Raw genomic sequence first — 16,929 nt, 5'->3', positions numbered from 1 at the left:
GCATTCAAGATAAAGTGTGGAAAGTCAACTCCTTTGTATCCACAAGATAATGGGCAAGTAGAAGCAACAAATAAAACAATTGCAGATATATTAAAGAAGAAATTGGAAGGACATCACAGATCATGGTGCGAACAAGTACATAATGCAGTATGGGCTTATAATACAACTAGAAGAGAAGATATTGGAATGTCACCTTTTTGTTTAACATACGTAGTTGAAGCGGTGTTACCAACAGAAGTTGTTATTCCGACAACAAAAAGAGAAGCTTGGGAGAAGAATCTTAGTGCAGGTTTAATTTTAAACAAACTTGATGAATTAGAAGAAAAAAAAGAAAAAGCTTTACAACATATGGAGAATTATCAGCGAGGATTAGCTCGCAAATATAATAAACGTGTCAAAATACGTGAATTTCAACCAGGAGATTTAGTTCTGCGAGAAACACCAATATATCAGCGAGAAAATGGTGGAAAATTAGCGAAAAAATGGGATAGACCTTACATCATTAAGGAGATAGTTGGAACAAGAGCTTATAGATTAATGGATCCAGAAGGGAGAGATGTCGGTTATAGATTAGACAGACCATGGAACAGGTTGTATTTGAAAAGATATTATCAGTAAGAAGCTTTGAGAAGGTATGAATTCTGAAAAAATAATTGCAGAATTACTCATATCAAAAGAAGATCATGATGTGCGAAATTTTCGCGGAGATAACCACAGAACAATGACATAAAAGAAAGGGGCGAACCTTTATGGCGTACACCCTAGTTCGCGAATAAAATTTCGCAAGAGGAAAATGTAAGACCTAAAGTACGTCATATTAGGGGGTACCTGTTACATGGCTCAGGGAAAGGCTACACCGCCACCGGAACCTGAGTCATGGAGATTTGGGGTCAATAAATCCCATCCGGGAGAGGCACCTTGGATTCTCAACTGAAGCATATGACTTAGGTTGGGAGACTAAGGTAATAAGGACTCTCCCAAGGAGTGCAGATATGATCAAGGCGCCGAGGTACACGGTTGAGTCAAGAGTGCCGAGGGCGTTTGAAGCGTCCTTGCTATTCTTGACAAGTCTTGGCTTATACTGCACTCGACCCGAAGAAAACCCCACTTAAGGGTGCAGTCTCGTAACCATAAGCCCTATAGGTAAAAGGGATAAGAGGCTGCGAAAACAACTGGTTGTTGTTAAGACTGGATGGGAGGAGCTAACCTTGTATGGTAGAAGTACGCCTCCTTGAAGGGGCAACCAGGGGGAGATAAGGGCGGCACCCTCCATTAGGGAGCTGATAAGTGTCTTAAGATGCAAATGTCATGAGGCTTATTATTCGCAAGGATAATTAAGGCTTGTCATATTTGTGCAACAATCCTGAAGAGGCAATAATACAAAAGAAAAAGATAAGATGAGATCAATGGATTTTCGCATGAAAGTGCGAAGACGTCCTGCGATTTCATCGCAAGACGGCAATGTCATGGGGATTTATTTTTGCAAGAATATTTAGGTCTTTCATATTGTCGCAATATTCCTGAAGAGGCCATAATACAGAAGAAAAAGTTAAGGCAAGATCAATGGGTTATTGCATGAAAGTGCAAGGACGTCCTGCGATTTTTTCGCAATGACAAGAGGTGGCATAATAAGACCTTTAATTAGGAAGGCAAAATAAGACCACACAGGAATGAGATTTTGAAAAGAAACAAAATTCACTTCACAAAAGGTTGCGAAATTATACAATAAGAAAAAGTTTATGATATCTCTCATTTGGATTCAAATAACAGAGGCAGGTATGGGAATGTATGAAATTAGAAAATGTTATTTGTCTCCATATGAGAGATTTACTCAAAAATTCAAGAATTAATGATTATATTGATTGACTGTATTGCAAAGAAGAATTTTTTTAATTTACGCAGGTCAAAATGAAAGAAACACAAGTATACAGAAAGAAGAAATAAATGTAAAAGTGTTACAAAGAATCAAATAAGAAATAAAGATTATTTCTTGGTTAATCCTTCATTATCTTCATCAGAATTATTTCCTTCTTCACCTGCATCAGAATCATCATCACTATCAGATTCTTCATCGACAGCTTCACTATCAGAGATAATCAAACTGGGAGTATTCTTTGGGATTTCTTCTAAAAGACAAGGGTAATCAGAATGTGGGATATTATGGTCATCACAAACCATCTGGATGGTTTGATTGCGAAAATGAATAGCGTCATTCTTAAAATTCTCAATGGCGATTTTGATTTGATTCTTCAATCTAGAATACTTCTCGTTGCGAGAAGAAAGATTCTTTGCGAGTTCCTCCTTTTCAGCTTCAAGTTCTTCAATCTTTTCACGATATTTATTTTCAGAATCTGCGAACAAAAGACAACCAATTATTAACTTGATGAAAATCCATAAGAAGCAAAAGATTAGTAAAGAAGAGCAATTAGCAACCTTCTCTGTCAAAAATCATGTCTCTAATCAAGGCTGTATGTTCAACTTGGAGACTAACATTTACGCCTAAATCTTTTCTAGCATCATCTAACATTTTCGCAGCCCAGACAAATTCATCCTCACTACTTATGATAAGACGAGAACGAATTTGATTCTCTCTTTCGCAGAGTTCAATATTCTTGCGGTTAGCTTCATCTCGCTCAAGTTGAACTTCAAGAAGAGCCTCTTGGAATTTCGCTAAAGCCTTGGAACCTTGATCAGAGATACGATCTTTATCATCTACGAGACCGCTAATTTTGGTTCTTAATTCATTGGTTTTCTCTTTGGAATCAATAAGGAGACGCTTAAATCTGTTGGCTAAGCCTAAACTGGATCTATGATCAATTTCTAAGAGGCGAAATTTCGATCTAAGTTCATCTAGAGAAAGAGATGAAATTCTATCATTTGAAAAGCTATTTAAGGAATTGTTAAGACGTTCAAGAAGGGTATCATTATCCAAGGCATTAGGAAATGAGCGAAGAAGGGTGGCTTCATCAGAAAGACCATAGATGTCTGCAAAAAGGATTATTTAAATAAGATAAAACAACAAGATGAATGAATAAAGAGAAAATTAACATACCATAAAGCTGATTATTAGCTTGTTGAAGACTAGAAATTTTATTCTTATACGAGGAAGAATCAATTTCTAATTGTCTATTTTTCTCGCGAAGACTTTTAACTTCAGCTTCCAATTCTTCATTCTTTTTGCAAAATTGAAGATTTTTCTTTTCAAGGTTTTCGCGTCTTCTCTCCAGATCTGAGGCAACAGCAAAAGAAGCTTTTCCAGCCTGCGAAAAGAAATAAAAAATATTAATATAGAAAGAGATTTTGAGTTATCGCAATGAAAAAGTAAAAAGATAAAAGTATACCAAACTATTGAGAGAACGAAAAAAGTCGGGAGTCACGGATCTAGAAACTCCGCGAAGAGAATTATCGCCATCCAGCAAAGGGACATCACAAAGAGTAGAGAGAGCTTTGCAGGTATTTGAGAATTGGATATCTCCCATCCCTTGTAGAGAATCAGAAAAGAGGCCAGAAAGCTTAGCCATAGAAGATTCAGGTGGAGAATCTTCAGGTGCAGCAAGATCATCGTTATCCTCATCACCCTTATCATTTTCAGAACTTTCGTTAGGAAGAGCATTTGAAGGAGAAGGAGAACGAACTTTTATTTTCTTTGGAGGAGGACCACTAGATTTTCCCCAGCGAAGAGTACCTTTACCCTTATCACCAATCTTCGCAGCATCAACAGATTCTTCTACTTCAGCAATAACCTTCACACACAGATAGAAATAAGAAATGGAAGCATGGAAGTAACAGTACTATTTAAAGTCATAAGAGAAAGTTTCTTACCTCATCTGTGTATGAGCGAAGAGCTAATAGAGTACTATATTTCCCAGTCCTGTTATAACTATCCTTTAGTTTTTGGATCTGCGAAATGTCGCAAGAGTTAGCGAAAAAAATAGTAAAAATCAATAAAGAAATATAAATGAGTTAAAGGAGAGAAACACACCTCTTTCTGGGGCCAGGAGAAGACCCAAGGTTGATATGCAGCGAGATTCGCATGAAGAATGTTTGATCCATCAATGTAGGGACCCTTTAGCATTAAAGGAAAGACACACCATTTGTCATCTTTGGACTGGCGAGGAGTTGTATTTTTACCAGAATGCCAGTCAATATCTTGCATAAGAATTTTGGCTTCATCGATGTTATCTTTTATTCTTAATCGAATTCCCCAGCGAGTATTCTCCTTCTTCATGGAGATAAGTTCATAGTTTTCAAAGAAATTCGCCACTGTATATTTCTCAGCAACTATCTCTAGGTCTGCGAATTTTGGATCTCTAAGTTCTGTGGAGTAAAGAGATCCTCTACCAGCACCACGATTAGCGAACTCTAGCATCAGACGGATGCAGGCCCCACTTAATTGGAAAATGGCTCGCGAAAATTTCGGATGAGCGATAATTTCATAAAATAAAGGAATGTCTGGGTTATAAAGAGGAATAGGGATACCTGCGAGAATTTGACCTAGCGAAATTATGATTGATTGATCATCACAATTTCAATTGGAGAAAAGCTTGACAGAAAGAATTGATTTGGCACTCACACCAGGAATGGGGGAGAGTGTAAGAACTTTATTAGCAAGATCTTTTTGGACATCTTGTAGATTCTTCTCATATCTATGACCACTTGGAGCCATGATTGAATAAAGGGTATGGGAATGTATGGAAATAATTGAAGGAAGAAAAAATTACAGCAGCAGAATTTGCAGAAGAATGACAGAGTTGCAGAGATGAGAGAATAAAAATAAAAGAGAAAGTAAAAAGAAAAGTGGAAAGAGGGAGGGAGAAGAGTATATAAAGAAAATTTACTTCTCGAAGAAATAAACACCATTAAGACGAAGAGACGTGAGCGGTTGAAAAGTAGCGGTTACAGAAGACGTGTCAAGAAATAAATGGAAGAGAGAGAGTACGTGTGATAAATGTGAGGATATGAAAAGATAAGCAGTTGCGACATTTCTCACATCATTCTCTACTTTGCAGAGAAGATATGAGAAGAGGCAAGATGTAGGATCAGATTCTCGCAACAATTATGTCTCAGCGAAATTATCAATGGTATTACACAATAGCGTCACAAAACAGTTTCAGAAACAACATCAGCAAGGATCATGAGAAAGATGTGATAGTCTTGCAAAGATTAGAGAGCTTGCGAAGATAACATTTGTAAGGTTGCGAGAATGTCGCAAACCATATCCGAAAATTAAGGACAGATTAGCTGTCATCCACTATGTATTTCCTTATAAATAGTCATTCGAGTTGTAAAGGAGAGGTATATCTTTTTTGAGTAAGAGACAAGTAAATAAGAGAGAGAAAGTTCAGAACAGAGATCATTCTTGATTTCTTTATTTTTCTTGTAAGAACATTCATAATTTAATCAATAAAATTAAGAGTGTAAACCTAAGAATGAGTTGATCAATAATGAAATTATATGAGGGGTGTATTGTAGGATTTCCTGCAACTACACCATAGTTTCGGCCATTTAGTATCTAACAAAGAGTCATCAGCTACTAAAGTAGTGTACACAGATTTGACAGTTGGTAAGCCTGTCTTAGAAGTATGATAAACCATTACATCAGGAATGGAAGAAAAGTGCAACACGGGGACTGACTTTATAAGCGATAATATGTAAGAAGGGAGAATACCAGCCACACAAGAAAGGTTCCACTAACCAGTATTATGATTAATAAGATCACTTACCTTTAAAGTCGAATCAAAAGAAGTATCAGGACTCAAAAAAGAAGCGAGGGGAAGATCTTGAATCCAAACATCATGCCAAAAATTTACAGACAAACCATTACCAATTTGCCATCTAAGGCCATATCTAACTATATCTTTACCTTTTAGAATACTAGACCAGAAATAAGAGCGTCTACCTTTTGCAGTACAGTACCAGAAAGAAGTAGAACGGAAATATTTAGCATGAACTAACTTTCCTAAAGAATTATCCAGATTAGAGTAGATATGCCAAGCCAATTTAGCGAGAAAGGCCAAGTTATTGGAAGATAAATTTCTAATACCAAGACCGCCCAAAAAAAAAAGGACGACAAATAATATTCCAAGCTATGGAATGTAGTTTCTGGTGACCATTATTATCCCCCCAAAGGAAATCCCTACGCAACTTATCAATAGCTTTAAGAACACCTACATGCAGCTTAATGGTAGTCATTAGATGGTTAGAAATAGGATTAATAGAGGCTTTAATTAGCGTATTACAGCCTGCAAAGTTTAAAGACCTCTTTTTCCATCCAGAAAAACGTTGAGCAATCTTATCAAGGACATCCTTGAAAGACTGTATACCAATTCTATTCCAAAGACTGAGAACACCTAAATACTTACCTGGGTTTGAAGAAACCTTAACATTTAAAATTCTAGCTAAAGATCTAGCAACATGAGTGGAAACATTAGAAGAGAAAATGATGCTTGATTTTTGAAAATTTATTTTTCGTCCAGACCAATCACAAAAAAGAGAAAGAAGGGACGAAATATGAGTAAAATTAGTGTGAGTGGCTTTCAAAAAGATGATGTTGTCATCTGCATAGAAACTGTAAGTAATCAAAGGAGCACCCCTACAAGCTTTGAAACCAGTTAAAGATTTATTAGAAATTGCATTATCAAGAAGTAAGGAAAGAAATTCCAAACAAATAATAAATAAAGAAGGAGAAAGGGGATCACCTTGTTGGAGACCCCTAGTGGCAGAAAAAGAAACAGAAGGAGAACCATTCACAAGAATTTGAAAAGAGGCAGACGTCACACAAGACATGACCTAAGAAATCCAGATAGGACTAAAGTTTAAAGCCTGAAGAGCAAGGCGCAAAAAATCCCAGCTAATCCTATCATACGCTTTTTCAAAATCAAGTTTTAAAGCGAACCAACTAGATTTTCCTTTCTTATGTTTGAAAGAATGAAACAACTCATTAGTAATCAAAAAAGAATCAAAGATAGACGTATTCTTTATAAACGCAGACTGAGAAGGAGAAATAAGAGAATTAAAGAAAGGTGAAAGCCGAGATGTCAAAATCTTGGTAATCATTTTGTAACAAAAGTTACAAAGACTGATAGGGCGGAAATGATTAGCTGAAGTAGGATCCTGTAACTTAGGAATTTAAGGCTAAGTAAGTTTTATTAAGGTCAGGTGGCATGAAGGAATCAAAGAAAAAAGACTTAATAAGTTTAGAAACATCCAAGCCCACAACATGCCAATATTGAACAAAAAACTTCCCATGAAAACCATCAGGGCCAGGTGCTTTCAAAGGTCTCATACTATGAAGGGTTGTAGTTATTTCTAAATCAGTTAGCGGAGCAGTAAGAACTACATTCGTCTCATCAGAGATAGAATGATTAACTAAGGATTTAAGAGAGGATAAAGTACAAGAGGAAGGCACAGAAGATTGAAAAGGGGAAGAAAAGAAATCAACAAGGAAAACAGACACATCCTCTTGACCAATGGCCCAAGAATTATCCGGTCTTTTAAGTCTAACAATCTGATTCCTAAGCCTATGAACTAAGGTAGAAATATGGAAAAAATGAGTATTCAAATTTCCATATTTTAACCACTTAACACGAGATTTTTGATGCCAAAAAACTTCTTCAAGGTGCAAAGCAGAGAGATAAGACTCAAGGCAAGTATCAACAACAACTTTATTACAAATAGAATGAATTGAATCAAAAAATTGTTGAGAAAGACACAATTCAGTTTTTGCATTTTGAATGTTTGTCTTTAGTTGACCAAATACAGTCTTATTCCAATGTATAACATGCTTTTTAAGAGACGAAAACTTATCAAAGATGGAAGGACTATCAAGAGAATCATACAACACATTCCAACACTGAGAAACAACATGCTCAAACCTAGGTCCTCAAGCCACATTGCCTCCAAACGAAAAGGTCTAGGAACATACTTAGTATTTGCAGGACATAAATCAACTAAAATGGCACGATGGTCGGAGTTATATTAGGAAAGATTGGTTACCTGAACATTAGGGAACTGCACCTGAAAAGAAGCATTGACAGCAACACGATCTAGAGTTTCTCTAATATTATGACACCCACTTTGATGATTGTTCCAAGTGAAACGAGGACCAGAAGACGCCAAATCAATGAGTCCGCAACGATTGAAAACATTTGAAAGCTCCTGAGATTGAGAAAGAGTAACAGGTTCCCTCCAACCTTGTCGGTATGATGCAAAAACGAGTTAAAATCACCTAATGCCAACCAACTACATCCAGAAAGTGATGAAACAACTTCTAACTCAGCCCACAGACGTTGCCGAATAGCTGAATTAGGACTCCCATAAATTGTTGAAAGTAACCAAGGTTGAGAAAGAGGAGAGTTAACTAAAGAAACTATAGCATGAATAGACCAAAGAGAGGTAGAAGTCAATAGCAGGATTCCACAACAACCACACAACACCAGAAAAACCAACAAGGTCAACTACAAAAGCCTTACTAAGCCCTAACTTATTTACAATTTTAGTAGCTCTATCCTCGAAAGCCCTAGTCTCAACAACAACAAAAATGACAGGCTTATGCTCTCTTATAATATCATGAGCAACTCTAACAAAAGAAGGTCTACAAATACCCTACTATTCCAAAAAATGATCTTCATATGGAGATTTGAAACAGGGAATAAATTAGGATAACAAGGATTAGACAAGTGATCCAACAACTTGTGTTGAATCAGAATTTGCTTCTGTTCCTGGACCATCGGAGGATCCTAAAAGAGAGGAAGTAAACGGGAACGGAAAAACCAATGGTCGAACATGTCCATACACCAACACCCTCATCATGGTAGTTCAAGGCTTCAAGCCCTAATTGATTCGTTCCTCTCTTTCTCTCTCCTCTCTCTTTCTTTCTCCAAATTCTTTGTTTCTCCTTTCTAATTATGGAGTAATTTTTCTTTAGGATAAGCTTGGGGGCTTAGCAGATCAAGAGTTAGGTGATGGTAAAGGGAATCAGTGTTAATAATGATGAATATTTTAGATGTTCTGTTGATAATTGGCAGTCGATTTTGGTTTTTATTTTTATTTTTATTTTCTTAATTTTTGAGACCTTTGTTTACTTTGTCTTTGATTTTCTTTCATTTGGGTATATGTTCTATTCCTTGATCTTTCTTTCCTTCTTCTCTATAGATCTATTGAATCAGGTTCTTCTTTTTCCCTCTCTTTGGATTTTCTGCAACTCTTTTGATGGGTCTGGATTATTATCATCTCTTCTCAAGCTTCATTTCTTCTGATTGAATCTATGTCTCTTCTATTGTTTCTTCTCTATGGATCTGTTGAATCAGGTACTTCTTTCTCTTTCTCTTTGGATTTTTTGTAACTCTTTTGATGGGTCTGGATTATTATCATCTCTTCTCAAGCTTCTTTTCTCCTGATTAGATCTTTGTCTCTTCTATTGTTTCTCTCTTTATTTATGAGGTGTTTCTCTTTTGACTAGATCTATCTCTCTGTAATCTATTTTGTGGTGATCTTATTCTCTCTTCTGTATTTTAAGTTTTTCTATTTTTCTCTTTCTTTTTTTCTCTGGTTTAATTTTTGTTCATGTGCTCCTCCCTTGTTCTTGTCCTGATATGTATCTCTCTTCTCTGGTCGTTTCTTATTTTTTTACAAATGAATTTAAAAATCAAATAGTTTTATACTAGACCATCAATTTTACTTCTCCTGTCTCTTGATCTCTTAAATGTCCGTCTTCCTTTATATTTTTTTTTTCTTCTCAATCTTCGCTTTTCCTTTTAATCAATCAATTTCTGTTTCTTCTCTTGGATCTTTTTGTTTTTGAACACGGAAAAAATACTGAGTTTGGTCTTTCATTAAAGGAGGTAGACCATTTGCTTCTGAAAAACATCTTAGTTATGTCTTGAAATTTAAAAAGTAATTTTGTGAATTAAATCTTTAATATGCTCGTAGAAGTTGTTTCTTTATCTCTTTGTCTTCTCTAATCGAGGGTGGCTTCTTTTCTTCTTAAATGGACTTGTCTAATTTTTTCCGAGAACATGGATGGATTTTGTTTACCTTGGCTAGTTGTTTTTTTTTTTTTTTTTTTGAGCAAAGAAGAAGGAGATTTATTGAAAACACAACAAGAGAGAACAACCACGACAAAGACAATACACAGAGTACAAACTGACCCAGACCAACACCTAATTATTGCTTTCCATTTCTAGGATACTAGCTATAATATTTGGAGGATCTTCTCTCCAAACCTGAAATCTAATGCTAGTTCTAGCAAACTTAGCTAACTTATCTGCTACACTGTTACCAGACCTTTTATGAAAATAAACTAGACAAGACTCTAAATTTTGGAGGATTTTTTGACAATCAGTGATAACATTTTGATCCTCCCATTTAAAGCCTTCTACACTACTATTACAACACTCAATGACTGACCTATTATCTCCTTCTATGATAACATTCTTGAGCTTCATTTCCTGCACCCATTGCAAAGCTCTTAGCAGAACTAAGGATTCAGCTTGATTTACATCTCTGGCTCTTGCTGAGAATGCCATTGCTGCCAAGAATCCCCCTGCAGAGTTACGAATTATTAAAGCAAAGCCTGCATTAGTGTTCTGAGAAACAAAAGATGCATCTATGTTGATTTTTATCCAGTCATATGGTGGTTTCTTCCAATTTTCCTGCTGACTAATGCAATTCCTGTTGAGAGACTTGTTTTGAGAATCTGTGCAATTTAGGCTTATGTTATTTATGTATGCATGAATTTTATGCACAATACTTCTAGGATGATAAGTTTTGTTTTCAAAGACTTTCTCACATCTTGCTTTCCATATATGCCATATGGTGCAAGCAACAAGATTTGCCAGATGATTATTAGTAGCTTCTAGAGAGTTTTCATCAGCAAACCAGGAGATAATCCAGTCTTTGACAGTATTGTGATTCTTCTTGGATTGATGCAGGGCTGAAGATATTCCAAACCAGATAGCATCTTAAAAACTGCATTCACTTAGCAGATGAGTTGATGTTTCTTCTTCTTGACCACAGAAAGAGCACAAGCTGCTGACATCTTTTCTATATTTGCTGACCCTTTTATTAACTTGTAAGATGTCTTGACAACACTTCCATAAGAATTGTTGAACTTTATAAGGTATTTCCATATGCCAAAGTTTCAACCACTGAGATTCTTGAAGAATAGTATTTTGTTGAAGAGGAGCCTGAGTCTTTATAATCTCTCTGTATAAAGAATTGGTTGTGAATTTCCCACATTTGGTAAGGGACCATCTCAATTTATCTTTGCCAGAGCTGGGAATTCTGATATTTCTGATTTGCCGCACTTGAGAACTATTGAAATGATTGTTGAGCTTGTTGACATTCCAAGTTCTAGTATCTTGAGAGATTAAATCAGCCACCATTATGTTGTTGTGTATTTGTTGAGTGGAAGAAGCAGCTTCAGGGTTCACATCTTCAGAATTTAGATACATCTATGCATCTGAGCTTTCACTGAAGTACCATCACCAATTTCCCATATGTAATACTTCTTAATAATTTCTAGCCCTGTCTGAATACTCTGCCATATCCAAGAACTTCTCTTTTTTGCTGTATTATCTAACAGAAGATCCTTGCCCTTGAAATATCTTGCTTCTAACACTTTGTACCACATGGCTTCTTTTTCATGTATGAGTCTCCAAGCCAGTTTAGCTAGGAGTGTATGATTCACCACCTTCAAGTCTTTCAGACCCAAACCTCCATTTCTTTTTGGTTTGTTTATTTTCCTCCAAGATATGTTGTTGTCTCCTTTTGCATTCTTTTTGCTCCAGAAATAGTTTCTTTGGATTCTTTCCATTCTAGTTATTTTGTTTTTTCTGGAACTTCAAATAAACCCATTTGGTAATTTGCTTTAGTGCTGAGAGAAGCTTGTATATGAGTTGTTCTGCCAGCTTGTGAGGTAAGTTTCCCTTGCCATGTTTGTAGCATACAATCCATTTGATTAACTGCATTGTGAAAAAACTTATCTTTGCTTCTGGGAGTTTGTAGAAGAGTTCCAAGATACTTTTCTTTTTCATCCATTTTTTTCATTTGTAACCAATTGATAATGTTGTTACAATCATCTTCATTTAGATTCTTGCCGAAGAACACGCTTGATTTTTCTAAGTTGACCATTTGACCAGAAGAAGAAGTAAACTTGTGAATTAGCTCCTTGAGATTATTTATAGATCTTTCAGTAGCCTTTGTAAAAAGAATGCAGTCATATGCAAACAGTAAATGTGAAATTGATGGCCCTGTTTTTGCTGGGATCACTGATTCTATGATTTTCTGATTAGCAGCATTTGAAAGCAATCTACTGAAACCTTCCATGCACAGAATAAACAAGTAAGGAGATATAGAATCACCCTGCCTTATCCCTCTTGTTGGAGATAAAAATTCCATTGGATTTCCATTGATAAGAATAGATATTTTTGCAGTACTGATACACTTGTTGATTAGCTGACCACTTCTGAGAAAACCCCAAATGACTCATAATTTGATGCAGAAAATCCCACTCCATTCTATCAAAGGACTTTGCCATATCTATCTTGACCCCCACCACACCTTGGGAAGCTTTTGTTGTCTTCATATATTGCATCATCTCATGAGCAATAATGACATTATCATGAATGTTCCTGCCTGGTACATAAGCTGTCTGCCATGGAGAAATGACCTTGTGAAGAATAGGTTTTAATCTAGTGGCTAGAATTTTTGTTATAAGCTTGTAAGTGATGTTACAAAAACTTATTGGCCTCAAATCAGTGGGTCTAGTCACTATTTATTTCTTTGGAATCAACACTTGAAAAGTTTCATTTATTTGACTTCGAAGATGGCCAAAGGAGAAGAAATCTTAATCATTTTTGTTACTTCCTTACCAACAATGTTCCAAGTATTTTGATAAAAACCAGCTTGGTACCCATCTGGTCCTGGAGCTTCCCATGCTCTGATGGTTGAAATAGCTTGCTGAATCTCCTCTTCACTTGGTGTTTGGGTTAATATTTTATTTTCTTCATCTGTAATGCAAGGATTAATCAACTGAAGAATTTGTGGATCTATAACATGAGGGGAAGAAGTCTAGGTGTTGCTGAAATAATTTGTGATTAAAGACTGAAGATCTTCTTTTGTTGAAACCCATTCTCCTTCTTCATTTAGAATTGTATCTATGTGATTTCTTATTCTTCTGAAGTTTGCTTTAGAATGGAACAACTTATTATTTCTGTTCTCTCTCTTGATAATATTTTCTCTGGCCTGCTGATATTGAATAGCTGATTTCTTTTTGTACCACTGATCCAAATCTTCTTCAAGAGCTTTGATCTTGTCTTCATTTTGATTTATGGAGGATCTCTCTTTCTGAATTTGCCTCTGAATCTTAGTGATTTATGTGTTTACATGACCAAAGACAGTGTGATTCCAAGTGCCCAAAGCTTTTGTGGTAGCTTGCAATTTTTCTGACAGGTTCACACTTGTATTCTCTGTGGAGTTCCAAGTATCTTCAATCACTTCTTTGCAGGTAGGGTTTGTGAGCCAAACTTGATAAAATCTTCTTATCTTTGGATTTTGTTTTGAAGTAGGTTGGGTTTGAAGGAGTATTGGTGCATGATCAGATCCATGAGGGATGAGATTGTTAATGATTGAGTCAGGGTAAGAGATAAACCAATTGTTGTTGGCTAAATCTCTATCTATCCTGGTCTTAACATTTTTTTGGATACTTCTCTGATTTGACCATGTAAATGGAGAGCCTGTGAAGGTAATATCTCTTAAGCCATGAAAATCTATGGTGTCATGAACAATCTTATATGATGGTGAGGGGTTTGTGCTAAAGCTTTGCTTTTCTGAGGTATGAAGAGTGATGTTGAGGTCCCCTAAAATGACCCAAGGGGTTTTTATATTCTCACCCAAATTCTGTAAATACTTCCATTGTTCTTATCTTTCATGCTTTTTATGAGAGCCATATATGCAAGATAATAACCAGCTTCTATCTTGTAAATGAGAACACACTGTTAAATGCATCATGTTGCTAGAAGTATGAATGATTTTAACTCCTAGACCATCTTTCCAAATAAGAACTAGACCTCCAGCCTTACCAAATGTATCTTGACATTGTATATTTGGATATCCTAAATGGGATAAGAATTTTTTGACTTTTTCTGTTTTGTTTTTTGTTTCAGACAAAAACAAGATATCTGGATTATAATGATAAACACAATCATTTAGATGCTGCCTAGTTTTCTTATTTCCTATTCCTTGGACATTCCAAGCTAGAATTCTCATCATGCAAACTATATTTTCACTACTTTTAGAAAAAAGAGATTTCTGAATGTTTAAAATGGGAGATATATATGCAAAAAGATGAGAACTAATGTTAAAAGACAAATCAAAATGAAAGTAGTTTAGAGAAAATATTAAAACCTGATCATTCTGCCATCCCTGGTTGCCCTGCTGCTGGTTGATAAAGTTGTTCCAATCTCCAATTTCATTATTATACCTCTGATTATAGTAATCTTCATAATTTTCCATGTTGTGGCTGCTTTCATGCTGCATTTGAGACTCTTGATCTTGCACATTTTCCTCATAATTTTCCTGAGAGGAGCTTCCATATTCTCTGCACCTTTTGTGGCTTCTGGCATTTGAAATTTATGGTCTATTTGAAGAACCTTGAGAATAAATGGTTGAAACCAAATGACCATCCTCTGGAAAAGTGAAAGCTCTCTTTTGACCAGTCTTCTTCTTGTTGTTCTTTTTTGGAGAAATATGAATTGTTTCTCCTACTGCAAATTCTGGATTATTCTCTCTTGGATCAAAGATTTCTCCAAAATCTTCTCCAAATTTGAAAATGTATCCTGCTATAATCTGAACATGGTTTGATTTTTCATCACATTCTCCTTCATTATGATTTGCAATCAAACAAGCAGGGCATAGTTTCCTTGGTTGCTTCTGAAAATAAATTGGTATCCATTGAGTGTATTTGGCAGCATTCTCTGCAAGAATTCTCCTTATCATAGGATTAGTAACATTAAACTCAATGAGGGCACTTACTATGTTTGAATCCACTGGACATCCATCTTCTGGTTGAATTTTGATGACTCTGCCTACAATGCTTGCAATCTGGTTGTCTACTTATGCATTCTGGAATTCAATTGGCAGCTTCTTGATGTCTATCCAGTATTGATGAATGTTAAAATCAATATTTCTTGCATCCATGGTTGGATTCCACTCTTTCAGAACCATCAGGTATCCATCGATATTCCAAGGAGCTTCTCTCAGAACATCATTATACTCCCTCCAGCTTTTGAAAGTGAAAGTGAAGATATTTAAACCTCTTTGTCTGATTATGAAGTGACCATGACCCCATTGGAGAGTAGCTTCATATTCAACCTCTCCAACTGATAATGAAAGTTCATACATGACTTTTCCGATAAGACTTTTCTCACGTTGCTTAATACCCTTACTTAACTTGATATGTGGGTACTTTTGGATTAAAAATTTGGAATTGGCTTCTTTAAAGGACTTTAATTAAAAATTTGTACGTTTTTTTAAAGATTGGATCCAATATTTGGTGTCTGGATTTTAAGTTGTTGATTTTGTTGGTGTGTTGGCTCTATATATTTATTGATTGAATCGTATGCCTTCATTTAGTTTATGATTGATGAGTTTTCGCCTAGATTTTCTCTGTAGTTCCTTTTTGTGGCCTAAAAAAATAATTGTTTCCCTAGACCCTGACCCTAACTCCTCTGATCCTAAATCAACCCCCAGGTAAGTCTTATTTCAATACCATCTTTGTTGTTATCCTTTTAATCCTAACTATTTGCTCTTTTTCTCTTTTGTCACCAAAGTCAATTTTCTCTAAGTTTTCTGACAGTTATAGTGAATCAACGTCATCTCTCTGCAAGAACAAGTGTCTGAGATTTACAGTTGGTTTGGGTTGGCTTTACAGGGGCCTTTTTCTTTCACTCATCTCCTTTGTTTTACTTCCTTTTATTTGTTAATTTGTTGCCCCATGTTGTATTATTAAGATGCATATTATTCAGGTTCACTAGCTTCTGAATTTTTTAGAACCCATTAAGTTTTGTAGCTTTATTAAGCACCAAATTATTAGTTGACTCTGGTATTTTCGCTTTGGGATATTCTGATTGTTCCTTTTATTAGTATGAGGTTATCAACAACTTTATCACAGTAACAGCTGAGACTGGATGGTAAACTAGGTTTCTTAATTGACTCTCATCTTGTACAGTTTTATTAGTTTTTGGTTCAATATTTGGTTACTTTTGTTTTCAATTGGTGTTAGTTACAATTTGGGTTAATTTCTGTTTATTAGCTTTCCCTTTTAATATGTATTGTGTCTGTGTTAGATTGTTCAGTAGTTTAATCTACTTTTGTGTTTCTTCTTTGAATAGGAAAATGAATGCTCTTGTGAAACAACATGATGCTGAAATCAATACTGGCTATGTTCTAAATGGCTGCATTTTTCCGAAGATGCATCTCTCATCAACAAAATCTTCGATTGTGGAAAAGGCTATACCGTCATCCTCAATCATTAAGAAGAGATCTCATTCCTGTACAGGCCGTCATGACACTTTTATCAGACTTGTTCGTGATAGAAGGGCTCAGAAAACCTTTTTGATAGTGTTATCACGAGCAAAGAAGCTCATTCTTCACATCTCGTTTGTGAAACCATACATACTCCCAGTATTAGAAGACTACTCATTGGGTACCGATGGAGAACGAATGCTTCCTAGGTTAATGAAGATTTACAAATGTTTTGGTTATCTTTGCAATTTTAGGTTTAGAATCTTCTTTAGGACTCATCGCGTTGTGCTTTTTTCCTTTGTCAAGGTTTTATCCTTTTGGTTATGGGTTTTTCTTGTCAAGGTTTTTAACGAGGCAACATATGCGTGTCCAACACCTTTCGGTGATTTTATCATTTATTTTTCT

This window comes from Papaver somniferum, chromosome 9, assembly GCF_003573695.1.
Source record: "Papaver somniferum cultivar HN1 chromosome 9, ASM357369v1, whole genome shotgun sequence".
In the NCBI taxonomy this organism is placed as follows: domain Eukaryota; kingdom Viridiplantae; phylum Streptophyta; class Magnoliopsida; order Ranunculales; family Papaveraceae; genus Papaver; species Papaver somniferum.
The sequence above is the reverse complement of the archived record's forward strand: the minus strand, read 5'-3'. Positions refer to the sequence as shown.